At 42.9% G+C, this 26,575-nt stretch overlaps 1 long non-coding RNA gene across 3 annotated transcripts in view; it reads left to right on the top strand.

Annotated features, from left to right (window-relative positions):
- Positions 1-25,692, top strand: part of LOC137652189 (uncharacterized) — a 53,784-nt gene extending 28,092 nt beyond the window's left edge. Inside the window, exons 5-6 of one of the 3 annotated variants that reach the window (XR_011046217.1) lie at positions 22,650-22,921; positions 25,142-25,692. This is a non-coding gene — a long non-coding RNA (uncharacterized lncRNA). Of the gene's footprint in view, positions 1-22,649; positions 25,050-25,141 lie in introns of those variants that run through there. The other 2 variants (XR_011046215.1, XR_011046216.1) reach the window with 2 other exon arrangements.
- The last annotated feature ends 883 nt before the right edge of the window (positions 25,693-26,575 follow it).

Here is a 26,575-nt window from a genome sequence, read left to right as displayed (position 1 = left end):
GCCTTAAGGAAAACGAAAGCGTGGTGGTCTATGACAGACTTTGATCATCTACTTAAAGGCATGTTCAGGGCCTTTGAAGTTTTTAACTATTTAGATTGGTCTTTGGGAGCCCTAGGGAAAAAGGTCTCTGAAATGAAAGGCACGGACACTAGCAGTCTCATTCATTTGATGTCCTGTATGGACAAGGGAGTTAGGGATGGCTCTAACGAGTTGACTGCTCTTTTCACGGCTGGAGTGATTAAGAAGAGGGCCACTATGTGTTCCTTTCTCTCAGCGTGAGTTCCTCCTTACCGGAGATCGGAATTGCTATTCTCTCCACTGTCCTCTACCCTATTCCCACAAGAGTTGGTAGGGGAAGCTGCCACTGCTCTAACCCAAAAGGCTACTCATGATCTTGTGGCTAATACAGCCAGGAAAGTTCTGCCTTCTTTTTCGTCCCGTAAACCAAAAGAAGGTACTTCTGGGGTACGACCCTCTCAGCCCTTTCGTGGTAAGCCTACCGGAAGGGGTTCCTTCAGGTCCGACGGGAGGAAACCTAAGAAGAGAGGAACCAAGACCGGCCAAGGTAGTGTCTGACTGCCCTATCCTTCAGACAGCAGTAGGGGCCAGACTTGAATTACTTCTGGAAGGCCTGGGAGAAGAATGGGGTGGACCCTTGGTCCATCCTAGTGTTGAAGGAGGGATACAAGATTCCATTTTTATCAAATCCTCCACTAGTCACAGATCCGGTGGATCTTTCGCCCAGATACAGGGAGGGTCCAAAGAGACAGGCCATGCGGCTTCAGATGTCTGTTACTGGAGAAGCGAGCGATAGAGAGGGTATAGGATTTAACATCACTGGGGTTTTACGACCGGCTATTCTTAGTACCCATGAGTTCAGGAGAATGGAGACCAGTTCTGGACGTAAGTGTTCTCAATGGCTACGTCCAGAACACGGAAGTTTACCATGGAAATACAGAAGATGGTTCTGGTAGCGGTAAGGAAGGGCGATTGGATGGTCTCATTAGATCTCCAAGACTCCTACTTCCATATTCCAATACACCCCAGCTGCAGGCGTTATCTGAGGTTTATGTACGGAAACAAGGTCTTCCAGTTCAGAGCCTTATGTTTCAGTCTTAGCACAGCTCCTCTATTGTTCACCAAAATCATGCTGAATGTTGCAAGCATGCTGCATTCAAGGAGAATCAGGGCCTCCCTGTACCTGGACGATTGGCTTATAAGAGCCACCTCAGCTGATTGCTGTTTGAAGGACCTGAGAATGACATTGGAATTGACCAAGGAATTGGGACTCCTAGTGAGTTCGAAGAAATCACAGCTGACTCCATCCCAGAAAACGGATTTTGAGCGAAGCGAAAAATCTATTTTTGGGTGAGATAGCCATGGCGTCCTGATGGAAGGTTCCTGTTTGGTAGCTTCCTTGGGTATAAGACTACTAAGATATTCCCAGAGAATTTAACCACAGGTTATCACAGAATTCTAACTTCTGGAGCGAGTATCTCAGAGGTTTCCCTTTAAGACATCGTAATACAACAGGGGACACGCATGTCTGAACGTGCCACATAGCTATCTCCACCCCGAACAGAGTTAATGCTTCGGTGTGTAAGGACTGAGAATAGCTGGGAGCCGTTCCACAGCTAATCTCACTCGTGGCTACTACTGATACTCGAGACGTAAACAAACGGACGCCATTGCTCTAATGACGTCACGCGCGTCTTTATCCTGGCGCCAGTTGCTGCCCATCACCATGATACAATTGTGTAGGGTGGGAACAAACTGAACGAAGTAGTAGGGAGGGTCCATCAGGACGCCATGGCTATCTCACCCAAAAATAGATTTTTCGCTTCGCTCAAAATCCGTTTTTTGGGCTCAAGCCATGGCGTCCTGATGGAAGAGTACCAGAGAATCAATGTATCGTGGTAGATTTTCCCCCAGAGTTAAGTGCCTAGGCATTGACAAAACAGCAAAGTAATCTTAGGTAAGAACCATAGGAACGAAGTATCCTGCCCCCCATTGGTAGGAAGTTCCCATGGGCTATGCCGACGTCAAAGTGGTATTGAAGGGCTATTCATCTTGACAGAAGAACTTTTAAGAACTTAGAGATGAAGCAGAATGTTTGATATTTGTATAGGAACATTCTGAAGTAGGCCAGTGGTGGTTGGGCACTGTGTATAGAGTTCATCTCCTGATTATCAGAAGTAAGTATTCGTGTAGGAACCTTACTGAGACAAGGTGAATATAATTTAGGATTAGACATCTTAAATTCTTCATGACCATAAGAAAGGAGGAATAAATAAAACTATGACAGTATGTATTTCATAGTAAGTAGGAGCTGAAAGAGACGCATAAGTAATAAAATAGAAATTTTATTTCACAATGCAGAAATTAAATAATTTACAGCAAAAGTAAAGTTCATTTACAGTAATAATAATGTACATAGAAATAAAGGCTTGCTCTTGAATCTGAAAAGGAATTTCAGGATTAGTAGGTACTCGTTCTCGAGGAACGCAAGTCTTTAAACAACACATCATGCTCAAGGCATGCGGCACTTGTGTGACACTATGACATTTCACCTGGGATAAGAACAGTTATAAAAGCACTAAGTGTTTTTAGACATCACTATGAATCACTCGAGGGTCAACATAGGCACCCGAAGAGTTAGTCCCAAGTAACTCACTGTTCTACGCAGAGTTAGGTGCAGGTTTCATAACACTACCTGCGGCTACCACAAAATGTTTGATTTCGTGCACTTGTTTCGCATAATGTTTAAAGAAAACTCGCGAGGACTTCCAGCCCGTAAAGTTTTTAAGGCTCTCAAAGTCCATGCTCTGAAAGAAGTTCAGAGAAGATGCCACTTTTCTAGGATCATGACCAGCGGGTGTACTGTTCGGATCCGCTCTGCGAATGAAGTAGGTGATTTTCGCTCTTAATTGTTTCAGTGACAGGTCGCTGCCCGATGTTTCTCCTTTGAAGAGTTGGCCTCCACCAAAGTTCGAAGTTCTGCGAAGATAGACCTTGAGACTCTCTACTGGACATAGAGAGACATCCTCCTTCAGGGGGCATATTCTCCAAGGGCCCCATCTTTTGGTGGGTAATTCATTTTTGGCGAGAAACGTCGGATCAGGGGAGAGGGTCACTTCTCCTGAATCAGCAAACAGGATGTGTCCCTCTTCTCTTGATAATGCCACTATTTCGCTGACTCGAGCTCCCGAGGCGAGAGCAAATAAAAATATAACTTTCTGAGTCAGATCCTTGAGGGGGCATGAATCATTGTCCAAGTTGGAGGCGAAATGGAGCACCTTGTCTAGTGACCAGGAGATCGGTTTCGGAGGGGGTGCTGGGCGTAGGCGAGCACATGCTTTCGGCAGTTTGTTAAAGATGTCGTTGGACAGATCAATTTGGAAAGCATATAGAATTGGTCTAGTCAAAGCCGATTTGCAGGTTGAAATCGTATTGGCTGCTAATCCTTGTCCATGAAGGTGAATGAAGAAGGACATACAGAAATCAATGGTGATTTCTTTAGGATTTTTTGCTTTAACAAAGGAGACCCATTTCCTCCAGGATGATTCATATTGCCGTCTCGTGGATTCGGTCTTGTATTCCTCTAGGAAGTCTAGACTTTTCTTCGAGATCCCAAACCTCTTCTTTGCGGCAAGGGAGAGAAAATCATGAGATGAAGGTCCTTGATTTTCGATGATGAAGCGAAGACAGTCGACTTCTGTACTTGTTGAGAGAGAACTGGGCCCGGGAGAGGGATCAGCTTGGGCTGCAGCTCCAGGACCAGGGGGTACCAGTTGCTCCGGGGCCACTTGGGAGCCACTAGGGCCGCTGTCCCTTTGAAGGTTCTCAGTTTGGAGAGGACTTTCAACAGAAGGTTGGTGGGAGGGAACAGGTATATCTTCGACCATCTGTTCCAGTCCAGTGACATGGCGTCCACCGCTTCTGCTTTGGGGTCCTCGTACGGGGCTACGTACAGAGGAAGTTGATTGTTGTCGCTCGTTGCAAAGAGATCTATCTGAAGTTCTGGGACTTGATGAGAGATGAAGGAGAATGATCTTGCGTCTAGAGACCATTCCGACTCTATCGGGTTTGTCCGAGATAGAGCATCCGCTGTCACGTTGCGGAATCCTTGTAGGTGAACTGCAGACAGGTGCCACTTCTTCTTCTCCGCCAGACGGAAGATTGGGAGAAGCACCTGATTTATCTGGGGCGATCTTGAGCCTTGGCGATTGAGACAACGAACTACCACCGAGTTGTCTAGGGTTAGACGGATGTGGATCGAGGGCGGCGGGGATAACTTCTTCAGAGTAAGAAGGACCGCCATGGCCTCCAAGATGTTTATGTGGAACGTCTTGAATAGTGGAGACCAGGTCCCTTGAGCTTGTTTCAGGTGGGAGTGACCTCCCCAGCCCTCCAGTGAGGCATCCGTGTGGATGTTGAGTGATGGAGGAGGGTGTTGGAGAGGAATGGACCTTTTCAGGGCCTTTGCTTCCGACCACGGCTTTAGGAGGCGTCGAAGTCTGTTTGGAAGCCGTCTCTTGAGGTCTCTTCGAGCGATGGATGCCGATCGTCTCCAGACTCCCGCGGCATCCTTTAGCTGTGCACGAAGCACTGGGTTTGTCACTGAGGCGAATTGTAGAGAGCCTAGAACTCGTTCCTGCTGTCGTCTTGAAATGCGTTTGGATTTCAGTAGTCGCTTGACAGACCCTGCTATTTCCTTCCTTTTCTTCTGGGGGATGGAAAGGCGGTGTGACTGAAGATTCCAGTGGATTCCCAGCCACTGAAACTTCTGAGCCGGAGAGAGGCGAGATTTCTTCTCGTTGATTTTGAATCCCAGGTGTTCTAGGTACTGGGTAACTTCGTCGCAAGACTTTGTACACTCTTCGGGCGATGGAGCCCAGACTAGCCAGTCGTCGAGGTAGGCCATCACCTGGACGTTTCTTAGGCGGAGCTGTTGTACTATGGCATCCGCCAGCTTTGTGAAGATCCGAGGGGCCACATTGAGGCCGAATGGCATGGCCCGGAAGGCGTAGCTTTTTCTTTGGAGTCGAAATCCTAGGTAGGAGGAAGCGTGATGGTTCATTGGAATGTGCCAATAGGCATCCGCCAGGTCTATAGAGACCGTGTAGGAACCTTGAGGCAGAAGGGTCCTTATTTGTTGAAGCGTCAGCATCTTGAATTTGTTGTTCTCTATGAACTTGTTGAGGGGGGATAAGTCCAGAATGACTCTGAGCTTGTCTGAGTCCTTCTTGGGAACGCAAAACAGTCTCCCTTGGAACCTGGTGGACTTTACCTTCCTTATCACCTTCTTGTTCAAGAGGTCTAGAACATATTCTTCCAGAATGGGGGTCGATTGTTGAAAGAACCGCTGGAAGATTGGGGGTGGTTGCACCCAACTCCAGCCTAGACCGTTCTTGATGATGCTGTGTGCCCAAGGATCGAAGGTCCAACGATCCTGGAATTGGCGGAGTCTTCCTCCCACCGGAAGCACTTCATTGCTTCTGGTGTCCCGAGGACTTGTTGCCTCGGCCGCTAGCTCCCTTTCCTCCTCTACCTCTGGAGGGACGACGAGAGGCGTCTCTGCTTGCACCCCTGGACGAGCCTCTACCTCTGGCATGAAAGGTAGTGGATGGCTGCTCAAAGGCAGGGGTGAAGACCGGTGACTGTGACAACACCGGTTGGGGGACCAATTGAAAGGTCTGTTGTGGTTGGGCAACCACTTGGGAGGTAGCGGGTCCCGGAAACTGACGTCGTTGTTGACGTTGCTGGGGTTTTGGCTTCTGAGGTTTCCTCTTAGGCTGAGGTCCATCGTCCTGAGAGGTTTTCCTTTTTCTGGACATGCCCCACTTGTGGAGAAGGTTCCTATTCTCCGTGGCGGCTCTGTCAGTTATTTCCTTGACAAGGTCAGAAGGAAACAGGTGCTTTCCCCAGATGTTGGAGGAAATCAGCCTCCGGGGTTCGTGTTTCACGGTGGCACCGACAAACACGAATTCACGACAGGCTCTACGAGCCTTTATGAAATGGTACAAGTCCTTCATTACTGTAAGTAAGTGGGATTTGGCTAGTACCATGTAGTGATCAGGTACTCTTGTGTCACAGGCCATAACTTCAAGTTGGACTTGATGAGAAAGAGATGCCGCAAGCCTCTCCTTCGTGTCTTGTTCCCGGCGAAGGAGGTGATCATTGAGCTTAGGGAGGTCTTCATTAAACTGACGTCCGGCGACGTCAGGATCGAGCCTACCCACGACGAAAGTATGTTGAACATCTTTCCATTGTCTAGTGTCAGGGGGTGTCACGATGGAGAAGGGTCTGCACTCCTCCAGTGCAGGGCAGGGTTTTCCTTCTTCCGCCGCTTTAAGGCATGCAGCCAAGGCCTTTTCCAAAAAAGGAAGAATCGCAGTGTCAGGTGCGACATATGTAGGATGCTTCTTGCTCAAGGCAGGAAGCTTAGAGCAGGTAAAGCCCCTGCTCTTAAATGCGGAGGCTAGCATAGCCTGGGCCTTTGCGAGATCGAACACTATCTCTTCTTTAGGTTCGGTCTCCTCCTTCGAGGCAGGTTCGGAACGAAGCCGGACGTAACAGTCCGGGTAGGCCTCGAAGCTTGGGAAGAACTCCACATCTTCCAACGGGACCGTGCCGATCTTGTCACTAACAAAGATCCTGCCGGTCGCAATAACCATATGCTCTGCATACCTCCACGGGTTGGCATGAGAGCAAGCTGGGAGATCCTTGACCGAAATCTTCTTCGGGTCTCTGGATCCAATCATAGACCTGATGGACTCCTGGTTCTCCTTCAGTCTGTCGTCCATGACAGCTCTAATCAGTCGGATCAGTTCTTGGGTAGAAGAGGAAGGATCCGGGGTCGAGGAGGTAGACGGAATGGACATTTCCGTCGGTGTAGGAGTAGGCGGAGGGATGGACGAGGGAGTAGCTCCAAGCTCCGACTCGGTGTATTCCACCTTGTCTTCGTCCTCTTCGGCTCCTTGAGCCATAAGCGTCTTCTCCGTGTCTTCCGAGACGTCTGAGATCTGTTCATCATCCTCGGAATCTAAACGACACTCGTGCATGGACTGAGCCATGACCACATCAGGTTCCACCGTAATTTGGACAGTGGGGATTGCTTCTTTTGGAACCACTGAGTCAGGGGAGGCCTTAGGGAACAACAGGGACCTCAGTTCTTCGGTGGCCAGGTACGGTCCAGTAGCATTTCTCTGAAAACCACGCACCCACTTGCGCAGCTTTTCACGAGCAATGTCTCTAACCTCCGCTGAGGGAGGGTTATGGAAGGCCTCAACTAGGTAGGCCTGGCAGACCGTACATTCCAGTGGATTCCAGAACTTCAAATCCCCTTTCTTGTCTGCACAAGGGGCGTGAGTCCTGCACGCCGTATGTCCGTAAAACTGCGAGCGTTTCACAGCGCAGAAGGCGAAGTCACACTTCATCTGCTCCTCCTGTGGAAGAAAGAGAAAATGAGTATGGGGGAGTCATAGGAATGGCTCTTAAACTAAGTTAATATTAATCATTAATTTTAACTTAAAGAAGGTGTGATGCATAGAGAATGAAACAGTAAAGGAGAACACGCTCCATGCATCTCGCCCGGCTGGTTACCATAGGCTTGGTCCTGGGATAATCCAAATGACCGAGATCATTGGATATAGTTTCCTAGGATTCCCATTATATTGGAACTCCATGGAAAGCCAAGGACAAGGTTGGGATCGAATTCATTCGGTTCCCAGTTAAGAGCCAGAAGGCCTCATTAAGGGTAACTGCTTCTGGCAACCAGCCGCGCTAAGATGCACATAGCATGCTGGAATTAGAAGAATGCAAAGAGACAGCATGATCACTAATAGAGCAGTACTAGGTACTGATCTTAAAAGCAAAGCAGCTTATCTATTTGCAATGTAGGGCTATCTTAGTCTTATGATAGCTACAGAGAGGGGGTGCAAGTATTCTTGACGCCTCCGGGGCATCCGGCAAGCCGCCGGCATGCCGGAGCTCGCTCCAGCATAGATTCTGGCACTAGAACAGACAATTTCCAAAGTCAGTTAGATACCAGGATGGCGGCCGCCGGCACAACGGCGGCACGCCGGCAGGGAGCGGCGGCTCCGGCAGCCGGAGGATGCCAGGTTGGTGACTGGGGTAAGGATGGTACAGGTAGTATCGGGTTGCCGGCAGTATATGCCGGCACTCCGGAGATCGACCGGCAAGCGGACGATTAGATAGGAGTAGGAGAGCCGCCGGTAGTAGCCGGCGGCAGCCGGCAGTCCCTCGGTACACGGGGGGCTGGCGGCAAGGGTAGGGAAGTCACCGAGAGGGAGGCAGGTATTGCCGACAGTAGAGGCGGCAAGAGACCGGCACCCGGATAGATAGAGAGACAGGGGGAGGGGGGAAAGGATGCAGGAAGTACCGTCAGGGTTCCAGACATCCCTCCCCTTCCCTGAGGGGGTGTACCCATGATAGAGACAGGCTCTAGCATCCATAAGCAGGGGTCACTAGGGACCGGGAGCAGGTAGCCCAAGGGAGGACTAGGGAACACCCAAGAGGGGGGGGGGGGGGAGACTCCCCTATGCAGAGCTACACTAGTAACTAACCTTATAGGACACTATGAAGGTATATGTACCAGAGCGGACAGCACAGGGAAGCTCGGGTAGCCCTACTCATCCACCCTAAGGAGGATTTGTAGGACAGGGGACAGATGAGTATAAACTAACCTAAGCATAGGCTAGGCTATACAAGAGATAGGTGGGGAGGGAGAAGAGAGAGGTCTTCCCAGGAAGGGTTTCTGTACCAGAGCGGCCACTAAGGGAAGGGAGGACACTCCCTAACCTAAGATTAGGCCGATCGGCTAAAACGGTGCAAGAGTACAGTTTCAGCATGGAACAGAGAAACCTTCCTAACCCGACCTAGAGCAGGGCTAAAAGTCCTGAACTAGGCAAGGAAGAAGACGTATCGCTATCGCAGGAAAGTCATAGACTATCCTAGCCATAGAGGTAGGCTAGCCTAACCTCACTCTCAGACGCAATCCTAAAGGGGGTTCATTCCTTTAGGGAGGACTGAGGCGATATAAATACTCTATTAGACAATTAATCCCTTTACTCAGAAAAGGGATCAAGGCTAAATAGAGGGAGTGCCAAGGCAGGGGATGAAGGAAGCATATAGGGGTCCTAAGGTTAGGTTAGGCTAGAAAGAATCACTGATTAGCCTATCCCCTATATGGTCCCTGAAGGCGAAAACATTTGCATCACTAGTCAAAAGTATTGTAAAATAATAATGCCACTATCTTCATAACTTAGTCTAGGATCACTAATAAATCATGCATGAACACTTGTATGTAGGCTCCTGGCCTGGGGGCTATAGTAGCCGACTGGTATGAGGTCAATCGATGACCGATAGCGAGCGTTTAAACACGATATAAAAGTTCCTAGCTATGAAGACTAAATAAACTAATGTATTCGATTAGTATATAATGCCGGAAGCGTTGTTGTGGCTAACTAAATAAGACATGCAAAACAACAACGACGCCATAAAATGGCGGGTCCGGTAGAGGCACAGCTCTGCCACAAAACATCAATTATTTCGCGAAATAATATTTACTTTACGGCCAGAGCTTAATTAAACAATACTGGAACCTTGTACTCAACTTTCCAGAAGAAGGCGAGGCTGAAGGTAACGACATAGCGAAGATGCAAAGCGATAAAGTTAACACAAGGGAAAATCCGTCTAAGTAGGGCAGCTACTAAACAAAGGATAAAGACGCGCGTGACGTCATTAGAGCAATGGCGTCCGTTTGTTTACGTCTCGAGTATCAGTAGTAGCCACGAGTGAGATTAGCTGTGGAACGGCTCCCAGCTATTCTCAGTCCTTACACACCGAAGCATTAACTCTGTTCGGGGTGGAGATAGCTATGTGGCACGTTCAGACATGCGTGTCCCCTGTTGTATTACGATGTCTTAAAGGGAAACCTCTGAGATACTCGCTCCAGAAGTTAGAATTCTGTGATAACCTGTGGTTAAATTCTCTGGGAATATCTTAGTAGTCTTATACCCAAGGAAGCTACCAAACAGGAACCTTCCATCAGGACGCCATGGCTTGAGCCTTTATTTGGGGATGGAGATTCACAGTCAGAGTTTTTAGGCTTTTCCGACGCCTGTAAGGATCCAAACGGCACTCCTAAAACTTCGAGCTTTTATAAAGGACATCAGTTCAGTGAGGGAATGGATGAGCCTTCTGGGGACTCTCTCATCATTGGAGAAGTCGTGTCTCTGGGGAGGTTACATTTACGCCCCCTTTAGTTTCACCTCAGTTGGCATTGGAAGACGGGACAGTCTCGACAGGGAAAGCATTCCCGTCACGACTTCCATAAAAACACATCTTCAGTGGTGGAACAACGAACACAGACTGCAGGAAGGTCTGTCGTTGAATCAGAAGAGCCCAGATCTCGTGTTGTTTTCCAATGCCTCAAACTCGGGGTGGGGAGCGACATTAGGGAAGAAGGAGCTCTCGGGTCTGTGGACGGTAGAGCAAAAAACTCTCCACATAAACCAAAAGGAACTTTTGGCAGTACATAGGCATTCTAAGACTTCGAGGAGCCGATCCTGGGCAAAGTGGTCCAAATCAATGCGGACGGCACCACAGCTCTAACCTATATAGCGAAGCAAGGTAGGACCCACTCATGGTCTCTGTACGAGATAGCGAGACCCCTTCTCGTATGGGCAGAGGAAAGGAAAGTGTTGACTTTTTATTCAGGGGGTCAAGAATGGAAGTGCGGAAAGAGTCGGCAGGAGAGATCAGGTTCTCCCCACGATATGGATGTTGCACCCAGAGGTCTGCAAGAGTCTGTGGCAGTTATGGAGTCATCCTCTCGTAAGTCTTTTTGCAAACTGTTCACCGGTACCGGATCCCGAGGCCATGCACATAGACGCTTTCCTAACGAATTGGTCACATATGGAGGTGTATGCATTCTCACCGTTCAAGATTCTATACAAGGTGATGCAGAAGTTCATGTCGCACGAAGGGACCAGGATGACTCTAATAGCTCCGTTCTGACCGTCAAAAAGCTGGTTTCCAGAGGTACTGGAATGGATGGTAGATGTCCTGAGAAGCCTTCCCTTAAGACCAGATCTTCTCAGACAACCTCACTTGGCACGAAACCACCTAAACCTCCGAGCTCTACGGCTGACTGCCTTCAGACTATCGAAAAACTCGCTAGATCTAGAGACTTTTCGAAGAAGGCAGCCAAGGCTATTGCGAAAGCAAGAAGGTCTACCATCAAGGTGTATCAGTCCAAGTGGGAGTTGTTCAGAGAATGTTGTAGAACTAATTTGCTTCCTTCATCCAGTACCTCTATAACTCAGATGGCAGATTTCTTCCTAGACCTCAGAAATAAGCATAACTTCTCGTCCTCTACAATCAAAGGTTACAGAAGTATGTTGGCGACGGTCTTAAGACACAGGAACTTGGACCTTTCCAACAATAAGGACTTGCAGGATCGGTTTAAGTCTTTTGATACCTCAAAGAAAAGAAAACAGAATCGCTTGCCTGGAACCTGGACGTGGTTCTTAGATATCTCGTAAGTGACAGATTTGAACCTTACACTTGGCCTCTTTTAAGGATCTAACCTTGAAAACTGTTTCTGGTTAGTTTAGCCACTGCTAAAAGGGTTAGTGAAGTTCACGCCTTAAGCAGGAACATTGGTTTCAGAGATGGGAAAGCCATATGCTCCTTACAGTTGGGATTTTTGGCCAAGAATGAAAAGCCTTCCCGTCCATGGCCGAAGTCTTTTGAGATCCCTAACCTCTATGATGTGGTGGGAGAAGAGTTAGAGAAAGTGCTCTGCCCTGTAAGAGCATTAAGGTTCTATTTGGACAGAACTAATAGTTTGAGAGGCGACTCAGACGCTTAGTGGTGTGCAGTTAGAAAACCTTCACTGCCCATGTCAAAGAACGCCTTATCCTTTTTCATAAGGCTCTTGATTAGAGAGGCTCACGTACAGTGTGATGAGGCAGACCAGAGGCTTCTCAAGGTGAAGATGCATGAAGTCAGAAAAGTAGCGACTTAGTGGCTTTTAAACAGAACCGTTCTCTGCAAAGTTTGATGGATACAACTTTCTGGAGAAGTGAGTCTGTATTCGCATCCCATTATTTAAAACATGCGATAGTAGGTGAATGATCTACCTCTATGTTCCCTTTTTTCCTAATACCCTTTTTTATCTCTTTGAACTTGTAAAGTTATGGTTGTATGTGGAGATTGGTCGTCAGTCTTCCGCAATCTATTGTTTGGTCAGGTGGTCAATTTGTTCCTAGAGTGCGGTTGGAGCAAGGGTATTAGTTGAGGTCCTGTCATGTTATAGGTTATAGCACCGTTTGCCAGCTCCTAGAGATCATCAGCCCCTTGGGTGGACCGCTGGATCTCCTAAGGATAGCAGACAAAATGAGGCAGAGAATCATTGCAGTCAGCTTCCTTAGGAGGTGAGAACCTCTGAAGTTGTTTATGTAACTCTAAAGTGAATTTCCAGTTAAGTTGCAGTCTCTGATCCGCCACCAAGGGTGTCAATCAGCGGGTAGTATTTATATTTAAAAATATTTTCATAATAAAATAAATTTTTTAATATACAGTACTTCATCGCTGGTTATATAAGTTAAAAACTCACCCTCCTCCCCTCTTAGAGACCATGGGGCATGGAAGATCTGAAGGGTTTGGTATAGTTCTACCTGAATACCGCGAGGGCGCTAGTGTACACCTGGCATATCTGCGATAGCCGCAAGATTTTGAATTTTCTGCCGGGCGTCTAGGGACTTTAGCCATTCTTATATAACCAGCGGGTAAGTACAGTGGAACCTCTACACACGAACGTATCTACATCCGAAGTAAAATTCGAGCAATTTTTCGACTCTACACCCGAATTTTATTTCGACACATGAAGTAAGCAATTTTCGTCGTACCGGTTGTATCCGAATTTTTCGACACGCGAAGCACAATTCGAACACTTTCCTACTCTACACCCAAATTTTTTTTCGACACCAGAAGTAAACGATACCCATGCACGTAGATGGTATTCATAGCGCCGGATGTATTTCTTATTTCCGCCGATAGAAGGCAGCATTTCTACCTCGGAGGGACCCTCAATTAGCGTGGCTTGGGACATTCCTCTGTTCTCGTCGGCTTCCTGTGGTTGTGCCCTGTGCGTTCTGCTATTAACTGTGTTTTAATAGTGATTTTTTACGTTCATCCTTTTACGGTATTTTACGTAAATCATGGTTCCTAAAAGGCTTAGTTTCGCAAGTGGTAGTAGTTGTGGTGAGAAAAGGAATAAGGAAATGCTTTCTTTAGAAGTAAAGCAAGGAATTATTGAAAAGCATGAGCGTGGCGTCCGTGTGAGTGAACTTGCAATAGGTTCGGCGCAAATAAAAGAGGTGTTAGGAAAATATTAAAACGTGGTCGACTTCATCGACAAATACCATACAAAGAAATTGCAGGTTTGTCGTGTAGTTGCGCAGTTTGATGATGTTTCCCTAACTTATTTTCGAAACTTTCTGAAAAGCTGTACCAAGCAACTTTCTATCGATAGCTTCTTTAAAAAAAACTACAAAGCGAACTCGTGATGAAGAGGATGGAAGTGGTTCAAAGAAAACGGCAAAGAGTGAAGAGAAAAAAATTCAATCAATTTTAAGTGGAGAGAGTGAAAGTGATTAAAATTAATCATCAAAAAGAAAAAAAGAAAATGTAAAAAAAATATATAAAATATGAAAATAAAAAAAATAAATAAGCTAAGTTAGGTTAAAGTTCACTTAGTGTCGGTTAGAATAAGTTACGGTAGTGTACGTTTATCGTAGTCAACCTCTCTACCTCCTCGCCGCCCGTCCGTCTCCTCTGCGTAGCAAGACCAACAACACCTGCGCTGGACTTTCTAAGGTAAAGTGACGTGGCGTGGTACAAGTATGGTTTCTGGGGTCTTTGTTACGGCCCTTCCCTTTGATGGAGTTATCTAATTGGAAGACAGCCTGTGAATAGTGGTTTTCACACGCCCATGATGTATACACGACACTCACGAGGTGCTCGCGCGAGGGTAGTAACCTCTGCATTCCATGCTTATATTTTTCTCTGGTATATTTGGAAGATTTATATCAGAAAAGGTAGAAAGAAGGATTTTTCACCGGGCGTCACAGGTCTCTCCCCAGAAATAGATTTTTCCTTCGTCAAAATCCCTTTTCTTATTTATTATTTCCTGATCATTATTCTTTTTTACATGTATCTAATTTAGAGTGCATATTCTCATGTGTAATTGTGTTGTAATTTATTATTTATTAATAAACACGCTAAACTGTAGTAATAAACATGCAATGCAGCCATTTCTATCATTCAATAATTAACCCAACCGTTAAAAACAGCCTAATCCATTCCAGAAACCACCATGAGATTCTTCAATAATGTAGTTATAGCCTAGCTATCCCCTCCAAGCCCTAAGAAAACGGTCCGTTTTCTTTACTACTGTATTAAAGTTACGGTACTGTATGTAAAGCATTTGGATCAGTGAAGGTGTATTGTTACCTGTACGTACACCTAAATTAAGGATTGATACCCTGAAAAAAAGGTTACAGTTAATTAGTGTAACAAAAAAGTTGAAACTTACCTTTTGATTGAGACGATGTTCGATAGCGAAGTCGCGGCAGAGGAGGATGGCATAAGGCAGAAAACGTAACAAGTGACAGACTACGTACAGTAATTTACACACTTACACATTAACACTTAAACTTTACGAAATAAAAAAATGGCAGAAATAATTAACACTTAACGTTACGTATGGAAAACTATAAAATGAAAGAAAAAATTACTTAAACACTTAACGGTAACATAAAACTTAAAATTGAATTTTTTTTTTTTTTTTTGCTTTTTTATAACTTTACGTTTTTCATATTTTCTAAATTTCTTCTACTTCTTCATCACTTTCTTTTTTCTGTTTCTTTTCTTTACTTTCACCTTCTAATTCTTCATCACTTCCTCTTTTCTGTTTCTTTTCTTCACTTTCACCTTTGTCTTGGCCTACTAATACCGCTGGCCTCTTTAATAAGACACTATCCAATGAAGCTTGTTTCTGCCTACTTTTCAACACATTTCTAAAATGCGTTAGGCAAACGTCATTGCAGTGTTGAAGCGCACGGTTGGTATAAACTTTTTCTGGATGTTCCTTTTCGACGTAGTCTGCCATTTTATGGAAACATGCGAGAATTTCCTTAATGTCTGTCGTTTTCAAAGGTGTAACATCCTCCTCATCACCGCTAGAGAACTGCTCTTGAACAACACTCGTTTGCATCGTCTCCAACTCCTTCAGGTCGTCCGTCGTCAACTCCTCGTGGTGCTCCTCGATAAGTTCATCTATATCCTCGGCGCTAACTTCCAGCCCCATGGACGTACCAAGATGTACGATGTCAGCCACCTCAGACTGCTGAATGGGTTCAGGATCGTCAACGATCTCGGCTTCGCCTCCAGGCTTCCCGAACCCCTCGAAGTCTCGTGCAGAGACAGCATCAGGCCACAGCTTCCTCCAAGATGAGTTCAGGGTACGCCTCGAAACTTCCTGCGAAGTGAGATCGATGAGTTTGAGGCATATCACGATATTAAAGTGATCTTTCCAGAATTCACGCAGAGTGAGGTTTGTACTCTCTGTGACTTGGAAACATCTCTGGAAGAGATGCTTCGTGTACAATTTTTTAAAATTTGAAATAACTTGCTGGTCCATGGGCTGGAGGAGAGGGGTGGTGTTAGGCGGTAGATACAGGACCTTTATGAAGGAATACTCTGTCAGAAGATATTCCTCGAGGCCAGAAGGGTGAGCTGGAGCATTGTCCAACACCAGCAGACATTTCATAGGGAGGCGCTTTTCTTCCAAATATTTTCGTACAGTCGGACCGAAGCAGACATTCACCCAATTAATGAAAAGTTGCCTCGTTACCCTGGCTTTAGCATTCGCCCTCCACATCACGGGAAGGTTCTCCTTGATGACTTTGTGGGCTTTGAAGGCTCGGAGATTTTCAGAATGGTACACCGGCAGGGGCTTTATCTTGCAGTCCCCACTGGCGTTTGCACAAAAAGCAAGGGTAAGCCTGTCCTTCATAGGCTTATGTCCGGGTAGCCTCTTCTCCTCCGCCGTGATGAACGTCCGACGATGCATTTTCTTCCAGAAAAGCCCAGTTTCGTCGCAATTGAAAATTTGCTGCGAACTGTAGCCTTCCTGCAGAGTCAACTCGTCGAACGTTTTAACAAAGGCTTCGGCGGCCTTCGTGTCCGAGCTGGCTGCCTCCCCATGCCGTACCACTGAATGAATGCCAGTCCTTTTCTTGAATTTCTCAAACCACCCCCGAGAAGCCTTGAACTCTGGGGGTTCGTTCCTGCTGGGATGTTCCTTCTCCTGCCCCTTCTTCGGCCTGAGAACGCACAATATCACCGAAAATGGCGGAGGCCTTCTGGTAAATTGTAGTCTCAGTGATGGTGTCTCCTGAGATCTCTTTGTCTTTGATCCACACAAGAAGCAGCCTCTCCATCTCGTCATGCACGTGGGTTCTCTTGTTGGAGAAAATAGTGACGCCCTTAGAAGGTGCCGCTGCTTTGATGGCCGCCTTCTGCTTCAGGATGGTGCCTATCGTAGATGGATTCCGGCCATACTCCTTGGCGATCGCACTTAAACGCTTGCCAGACTCGTACTTTTTTACGATTTCAAGTTTCGTCTCCATCGAGAGCATCGTTGTCTTCTTTCCTTCGGCAACATTCTTGTCTTCTTTCCTTCGGCAACATTCTTGGGACTCACGGCTACAGTAATACGTAATATAATACACTACATACGTTATATACAGTACTATGTATAGTAAACACTAATACAGTACAGTGCACAGTAACGAATGTTTAATAACGATAACACGTGGCGTACGAATGTACTGTATTTAACACTACGTCAAACAAGCGAAAGCACACAATGTCTATTAACGATACCACGGTCGGAACGAAAAGAGAGAGAGAGAGATGAACGCCCGTGCGTAAGCAAGCTGGGATAGTTGCCGACCGATAGGAAAGCAGGATCTTTGGCGTCAGCTAGCATCTGAGTAGGGAGATAACCAATGGGTGAGCGGGAGGCTGTGAGTCTACCCAAGTTCAAAGTCTGGCGGCGCGCGCTTTTTAAAATTACTCTCGGCGAAGAGTTGGGATCTCGTAAGGTTTTCGTATCCTGAAATTTTATTCGTGTACTGGGGCATAAAAATCTTTGAATCGCTTTTCGTATCCTGAATTTTTCGTAAGCAGAAACTTTCGTATCCAGAGGTATCACTGTATTTCAGTAAGGAAATACAACATATGGGTTGGTTAAAAGAAGGAAGTTTTTTTCAAAAGATGAAAAAATTTACTAAACTGTAGCTACATTGTAGAGAAAAATTGAAATTTATGCATAGCTGCAAGCACTAAGAAAATGCTTGAATTTTGAGAATGTCTGAAAAGCTGCATGTACAGTACTTGTTAAAAAAGCTGCAAGTATATATATTGGTGTGCTACTGTTGTTAACACACATTTGGGTTCTCTTCAAATGTCATCTAAAATGTGTTATATATTAGAGTTGGTATGTTACATCTTCAAGTAAAGTCTAAGTAAGTTAACTTTAAAATAGTTTATTCTTTAAGAACAGTGTTAACATCTCCATCACAGAGTATAGCTGGTTTGGTCGGATGACCATTCCGTATGACATCGTAAAGTGAACTGATACAAATATCCAATTTCATACTAAAGTTTACACAGGTATCTCAGCATTTATGGAATTATAGTAAACACAACATTTATACCGGAAGATGCTCGTTCCGTTCTCACAGACAACTTCTTTCTCACGGGGCTTGGTTGTGTTTACTCTTCATGAAAAATGTTACATTGCTGAGGTTTGGCAATCGCATCCTGCTTGGAATATGACTATGGCAGTTCTCACACTTCTCTTACTTCCACAATGACCTGTAGGTCATGTGTTTTAAACAAATAATATCTAATATATTACATTTATATTAACAAAATCTGTGAATGAAAGTGATAGACGAAGCATTCAAATATACAGTATAAGAAAGTGTTTGAGGGTCATCATAAAAATAGTATTCAGTAATTATAATGTACCACTTAAAAGTGGTTCTTATTTCCTGGTTCCTTGTAAATCTCTTCATGACTGGCTCACCACAAGCATGACCCCTGTAGGTGCACCACACACACAATACTGTAGGCCTTACTTATGGGTCTTTGCAGCGTTCCATAAGCCCATCAGCGTTGCTTTATGCTTCTACTGTACTCTTTGGTTCCCTCTTCCTTTCATAATTTTGGCTAACCTCTTTGTATGCTTCTACTGTACTCTTTGGTTCCCTCTTCCTTTCATATTTTTGGCTAACCTCTTTGTATGCTTCTACTGTACTCTTTGGTTCCCTCTTCCTTTCATAATTTTGGCTAACCTCTTTGTATGCTTCTACTGTACTCTGGTTCCCTCTTCCTTTCATAATTTTGGCTAACCTCTTTGTATGCTTCTACTGTACTCTTTGGTTCCCTCTTCCTTTCATAATTTTGGCTAACCTCTTTGTATGCTTCTACTGTACTCTTTGGTTCCCTCTTCCTATCATAATTTTGGCTAACCTCTTTGTATGCTTCTACTGTACTCTTTGGTTCCCTCTTCCTTTCATAATTTTGGCTAACCTCTTTGTATGCTTCTACTGTACTCTTTGGTTCCCTCTTCCTTTCATGATTTTGGCTAACCTCTTTGTATGCTTCTACTGTACTCTTTGGTTCCCTCTTCCTTTCATATTTTTGGCTAACCTCTTTGACTGTCACTTCATAGTGTAAGAGAAGGGTTTTCCCTCGATTGCACTTTGATGCTGAATGACCTTGCAGGCCCCAGTCCAACCAAAATTTTTAATGTGCAATTTTTTGGTCAAACTGTATCTTGTATATGCTGACACTATTTTGATATCTGCTTGTGTACACAGTTAACCTATTCCTGCATATTTTAATTTTATCAACCTTTTTTTTTTCTCTAGTAGTCTACTCCGTTGCTAGTTTTCATCGAGTCGAGTTTTGTCCTAACCTCCGTTTGCTGTTGAATTTTCTATCATTCTTTACTTTCTCCTGACCATAGTGTTCATGAACATTCCTTGCTATACCTGCTTTTTTGATACACTATCTTCTGACAAATTTGTATTATGGATCTGTACGATTTGTTTGTATTTGATTTGATTCTTCTACCTCTACCAACAGTCCCCAATAAATTAATTTTTCTTTTTCAGAGGTAGAAAATTCTTCTTGGTAACAGTTCTTGTATCGCTTCTGTCTTAACACTTGCTATTACAGAACAGTATTTCCAAATAGTAGTGAAATTCTTAAATAACTTTTTGGTATATTTTCAACCTTATGTAAAGTGCCACCTTTTCTTCCTAGAATTTCAGCCTTTCATTACAAGGATATTCTGATTTTATTCAACAAGCATTGTCTTTAGAACAGTACTACCCCAGCCAATGTTCTCATTGTATCCATTTTCACATATTTTTGCATCAGCTACATTTTACTATTTTTCATTAGTACACCCTATATTACTGAACGAGATACACTTAGTGATTCCATGCATCTGCAGCTTAAACCTATTTTTACACATTTTTAGTGGCTGACAAGCAAATAATGTTACCAATTTCTAACTTGTGATTATCTTGTAACTTCATCACAGAGTTTTGAACCTATTCATGTTTCAATTCCTTGTATCTGTTATGTATCTTGCCTTTCTGCTTCTTTTGAAGGTGATCTCTCTAACTTCCACGAGCCTAAGATGTTTATTCTCTATTTTTTACGTAGAGGCTCTTGTAAATGCCCTTTTGCATTCATTGTTTTGTACATCCTATACGTTACTGTGTAGGCCAGTCACTCATACCTTGTGAACAACACATGGTGATAGGGATAAATATAGATTACTGGAACCAGGTTGTAGATAAGTGCAGTATAACTTCTGGCCTCAAGCCAATTAGGTAGTCTATCAAGGAAGTAAATATGCAAAAATTCAAGGCTAAACTGCAATTTAGAGAAAATTAGAAAATTTCCAAGAAAACTAGTGATGAATGGTTTCAATATCTAAGCAATATATATATATAAATATAAAATATATATATATATATATGTATACTGTATATATATATATATATATATATATATATATATATATATATATATATATATATATATTTATTAACAAGAAGTGACTAAGGGACCCGCTTGGTGGACCAGATTTAGGCCGATATATGGACCTCCAAACCTGACTATCGGCTTATGCCGTTGTCATCTACTCTTTTAATGGGAAGTGTTGGAGTATTTAGTAGTTTAGAATCCTACAATTGTTTCTTAAGAAATTATACAATTCTAAATGCATGTCTGTTTCGTAAATATGTATCAAAAAGTAGAGAATTTGAATATTTGGGTAAACCTGAGTGGTAGGAATAAAGAATCAAGAATTTAATAGTAGTTTTTACCTACATTCAACAACCATAAACTTGACCCATTTCATTTTAGAGAAGTCATTGCCTTAATGATCTTCATTTAAAACTGAAAGATTGCCACTTTGTGTAATATGTCAAAATGGTTCCTTTAGGCTTCTCTCTAGTTACATCTTTTTATCCTCCTACTTATATCTCCATTTCATGGGTGAAATTAAAGCTGTTCCACTGAACTGGGAGTGAGTATAAAACTTACTAAAGATGTATAAATTTTGAATTATGATAGAATAAACAAGCTTTTTATAAGATTTTCTGTCGGGAATTAGATAAGTATAACAAATAACGGGGTATGCTATTGTGTATTTGATTATTAAAATATGTAAATGGAATAGTAATGCTTTTAAGATCTAGAGGTTATCGATTGAATTAATTTTATAGCTGTGCAAGCATTAATAGAGTAAAATATAGTTGTAGCTTTTGAGAGTAGATACTAATTATAGAGTACATAGTATGTCTGAGTCTTCTGATTTTAATTTATGTTGGCTTTAATATGATGTTATATCTGCTTTGCAATTCAGACACCTTTGTGTTTCATTTAGAAAAAATCTTGAATTTTTGGGATTCACTAAGAAGCTTGATTTTTTGGGTTGAATAATTGAGTTCACTAGAGGGTTTACTTGAAGGACCAAGGCAAACAAATTGGTAACTTGAAGAGCCTCTGATGGTGCTGATACATTTTACCATAGGTGGAGGAAAATGTATGATCATATGCCCATAGTAGCAGCAGTAGTATTAACCCTTTTACCCCCAAAGGACATACTGGTACGTTTCACAAAACCCATCCCTTTACCCTCATGGACGTTCCTTGCAAAAAACTGCTATTTATTTGTTTGTTTATTTATTTTTATTTTATTGCATTTTTTTTATATTTTTTTCAGAAACTTCAGGCATTTTCCAAACGAATGAGACCAGCCTGACCTCTCTGACTAAAATTAAGGCTGTTAGAGCAATTTGAATAAATTATATTGCAAAATGTGCGTGAAAAAAAAAAACCCCTGGGGGTAAAGGGTTGGAAAGTTCCAAATAGCCTGGGGATAAAAGGGATAATATAATATAGTGGTAATATTGATAGTGCTAGAGACAATGATGGAGACAGTATCATTGACATTGGCTTTACTGTAATAATGGTAATAATTCACTCTTGATATGAATATTAACTTTCATGCTGGTTGAAATTTGCTCAAGGAAACCTTCATCCAGTTTAAGCAAATTTTTACATGTCAAGAATATAACATTTATAATTACTGTAATTGGAGCTAAACAAAAATTTATTAGGATTAACTTTCCTACAACACTAAATTTTGTTTGCCACTAGTTAAAGCCTCTGTTCTTTTTTGAACCCCTGCATCAAAAGGAGCCTAGATACTCTTATACCTATAACCTGGTCATAGTTCATCTACTCTGTAGGCTACCTCTTAGCCAGTAGATTTAAGGACCTCGTCTATTCGGGCATCCTTCAATCTGATAATCTTGTGATATTTTATTCTCGTACCCTGTAATCTGATAATCTTAGGACTTAGTCTGTTTTCTTTTAAGTTGATAGATCATAGGGCGTGTCTATTCTCATGTACCTTGTCATCTTTTATACCTCGCATTATCTCATATCTTTTCATAAGCTAATATATGGTAGATCCTTGTCTACTCATGTACCTTTTCTTCTTATACCTTGTCTTCTCTTGTATCTTATTAGCTGATATATCTAAGTCTTTTCTACATTTGTTCCTCATGACCCGTTAACTCTTCATACCTTGTCTACCCTTGTGCCTCCTAAGCTGATACATCTTATTGCCTTGTCTTCTCTCGTATCTTATATGCTGATATATCTAGGGCCTTTTCTAATTTTGTGCCTTGTTAGCCTATAAATCTTGACTTTGTATCTTGCAAGCCTTTAGATCTTAGAGCTTTGTCTATCATCATATTTTGTAAGCCGGTAGGTCCCAGGGACTTATCTACTCTTGTGCCTTGAAAACCGATATCTTGTAGGCCAATAGAGCTTAGGACCTTGTCATTTTTTTTTTTCTCCACCTTGTAACCGGCTAAATCTAGGGTAATTTTCATTGATACCTTGTAATCCAGTAGTTGGTAGCCACATGACTACTCTTCTCTACTCCTCAGATCCTGAAACATCTCCAGTGGAGAGTGGTGTTGTGAACACAAGATCCTGCCGACAAAGAAAATTGTCTTCGAGATTGATGTAAAAGAAGATTTTCAAAAGATCCTAGTGTTGAAGATTTTTGGCCAGAGATTCTGGTGTAAGATTGTCATCAAGCAATTCTTGGTGTAAAAGATTTTTAATAGATTGATCTGCAACAGAAAATTGTCAGCTCATATAGCTTGAGTATCTGAGACACAAGTCCCAAATGGGCTAATTTGTCATAAAATTATAGGTAATGCTAAGCTATTATTTACTAATAGGACTGGTTTAGACTAGGGTTTTTTTTTTTTTGCATGTTGTAAGTATTAGTTTTGGATGGCCGTAATTATGCTTATCAAACAATTGACCAGTTTAGAATTACTCAATGCCATTTCATAGATTAAATATGCTTGGGATCTTAAATACTAGGTAATACAGTATGTTCAGACTTACATTGAGGACATGTCAGGTATCAGACACTTGTCTCTGGATGCATTTAGAGCTAGTTGGTTATGTCTGTTAGATATACAATATCAGGATAGCCTACATATTCAACAAAAAAATCTTAGTTTTGATATGTAATGCTAAGTTTCAACATCTTCATAACAAATGCTTGATAATTACCTCGATACAATGATTTTTACGCGGTTTGTTAAATCAACCAGTTCATTAATATTCAGGTTTCACGAATAACGAGGGGTTATTAATGAACTTTACATTTTCCTATAGTTAATTTCAGGCTAGCAGGTAATTCATTAGTTATGAAAAATATGATCTATAGGTTTTTACAAAATCTCGTAGTGGTAATTAAGAACAGTTTTGTGACTTGAAACCTTACCAGGTAACTTGTCTGGATTGCAAATGATAGCTGTTAGTTTTGCTATATAATAGACTATGATCAAAGGAGCTTCTTTATCACAAGGATCTACAGTTCAGAATTCTTTTGAAACTCTCAAAGCTTTTATATAGAATCGCTTGGTTAATCTACAAAAGAGAAGCTTAGAATAGAATCCGTAATGACTTCTAAAGTTTTAAGTTACTGCGATATTACTTGAGCCTTGGTAGGTATTCATAACATGTCAAGGCATAGTTTAGAGCCTGTAGAATTTAACTGACTGACTTAACATATTCCATGATAGCCAAATTAAAAAATATAGTGGAGAATCTACCATATTTAAATGTCTCTTGAGAAAATTTCAAGAATAGGTTGGAGAATCTATCATAATAAAATATGCATTAAGTTTATGAAAATGATCCATCTTGATAATTGTTTAAAATAGACTAATAGTATAGATACCAATATGTATCTTTTCAAGAGCATTATCTTTTTGGCTCCTCAGATTATTTCAAGACACTGTTAGCATGTTGTTCCTGATCAAAGCTGTAACTTATAGAATATGAATTGGTAATGGTACTTTTAAGTGTCCAGGATAGAAATTATATAAAAAAGAGGCCTACAAGGTAGGTCATTAATATTTTTGATATGTATGGAACTTTCACTGAAAGTTTACTTTAGCAACAGTAATTCTCATATATGAATTGGTATTCAAGTTAAAAGGTAGTTCTTAAGGGCATTTGTTGTTATTGGCCTATAGTAGATAATTCTTCAAGGAATGTGAATTGGTAACTGTATAATCTTAAAATGCTACTTGCGGATGTTTTGGTATGGCAGAGAACGTTCTTTTTGGTGTTCAATTAACAAGTAAACTTTAGTGAAAGTTGGAGAGTTTTAGATGACTAAAAGCAATATATAAAAAGAAACCAGTAATTAAACTTAATTGTGAAGTGATTAACTGCTTACTTGAAAGTCCTATTTAGAGAATTAAGTAATCTCATAGGTCAAATAATTTTCATTAAAAGCAATCCAGGATATAGTTTTACAAAATGAACGTGTCATCTTCGCTATCATGACTTACGATTTCAATTTTTATGAAGGGTCTATTCAAGTACAGTAGTTGTTTTTTATGAAGGGTCTATTCAAGTAGTTGTGTGAAAGGGATAACTTTAGGATACCAGTAATGTTTCAATTAGTTACCAAGATTAAGATTTAAAATTTCCCATGAAGAAATAGGTAATTTCAGTCAATTATTGTAGTTATATATTCCAAAAAGGAAACATTTCAGTTCTTTGTGGTTTCATAAACAAATGCCTCTACAAATTTTATCTACTGTTGATTGATAGTTCTAGTTAAGTTTAACATCCCTTAAAGCCACAGTGTCTCTATATTTATATTTATATTAATGTGCGTCACACAATTCTCATTACTTTCAGTAATATAAGTTTAGATTCTTTGTAAATTTGAATAATGGGGAATTTTTGTCAAACCAAATTGTGAATTAATTTGATTGTACAAGGTCTTTTGTATTTCAACTTTTGCTCAGTTCAGTTCTCCATTTGGAGCACAAAAAATTAGTTTTTATTATAAGGACAGTGAGACAAGCTATCACTAACAACTGACGGTTTATTCAAACAGGTGCGGAGGGAATGTAGCATGCGCGCTGGCGCCAATCGTGCTTGAACCAACCGCCACAAAAAGTGTTTCTTCACACGTACAAATACTCGTTTTCAAGTCAACGATGAAATAATGTAACGAAATGAGAAATACATGAAATTGTACCTCTGAGGGAGCAGAACAAATATATCAAATTAGCTAATGAAATGGAGAATTCGATGAGAATTCTGAACGCCGGAGGGAGCGATGTCCTTACAAGTACCCCCCCCCCCCCAGACATCCCGAAGGCGGCAAAGGTCCCATGACGTCAATGTGGATGTGACCAAAATGCCTTTTCGGTTGGGGAAATTTACCTATCCCCGATTCGGTGTGACAGCTGTTCTTGCTTCATGCATGTCTTCGCCCATTGAGGGGTGTGAAAGTCCATGGATGATGTCGAATATCTTCCTTCTGCAGGAAGCGGGAATCCAGGGACGTGGGCGGTCGGAGGTGGTGTCGCAGAGGATGGTTACTCCTGCCGGCCCGAGGGGAATTGCAGTTATCTTGAGTGCAGATGGCCCGTCAGATGATCCTGTGCCTCTTGGTCGATGGCCCGTCACGTGATCCTGTGCCTCTTGGTCGTTGCACTGCTCGGATGCGAGGTTGGCGTAGTCAATTCCCAGGTGGATTGCATCAATCTCAATCCTTGAAAGGGCGTCTACGACTGGGTTTTTCTTTCCAGAAATGTAGCTTATGGTGCACCCAAATTTGGCAATTGCTGCGAGGTCGTGTTGTTGTCGGGAGGACCATGCGTCTGTCTATTTTGTGAAGGCGTGTACAAGGGGTTGATGGTCCGTCGCGATGGTGAACGGTGTGCCCTCCAGGATGTGCCTGAAGTGGCGGACGGTGAGGAGCTCCCTGTCAAAGGTGCTGTATCTTGTTTTGGCGGGTTTCAGCTTCTGCTGAAGAATGCCAACAGTCGTGGAGAATCATCAACAAGCTGTCCCAGCACAGCTCCACAGGCGACGTTGCTGGCGTCAGTCGCAGAGGGGCGTTGTCGTTGAAGTAAGCCAAGGTGGTGGTGTTTGCGAGGGCATCCTTTATCCTGGTGAATGCGTGTTGTTGTGGGTCTGTGCGATGTTGGGGATGAAGCGCCTGTAGTAATTGACCATCCCCAGGAACTCCTGAAGTTGGCGGGTGGTCGAAGGTGTCAGGAACTTCCTGATGGCGTCCACCTTGGTTGTCATGGGCTTTACCCCACTCGAGGACACGCGATGACTGAGAAAGTCCACTTCTTCAGCGCCGAACGTGCATTTATCGAAACGTACCACCAGGCCATTCTCCGGCAGGCGTTTGAGAATGGCGCAGACATGCCTCTGGTGTTCCTCCTTAGTCCTTGAGAATATCAGAATGCCGTCGACGTAGCAGCTGCAGAATGGTAAGTCGCCCAGGCATTAGGCATTGGAAGGTCAACCC

Source organism: Palaemon carinicauda, chromosome 13, assembly GCF_036898095.1.
Source record: "Palaemon carinicauda isolate YSFRI2023 chromosome 13, ASM3689809v2, whole genome shotgun sequence".
Taxonomy (NCBI): Eukaryota; Metazoa; Arthropoda; class Malacostraca; order Decapoda; family Palaemonidae; genus Palaemon; species Palaemon carinicauda.
This window is presented reverse-complemented; position numbering and strand designations above follow the sequence as displayed.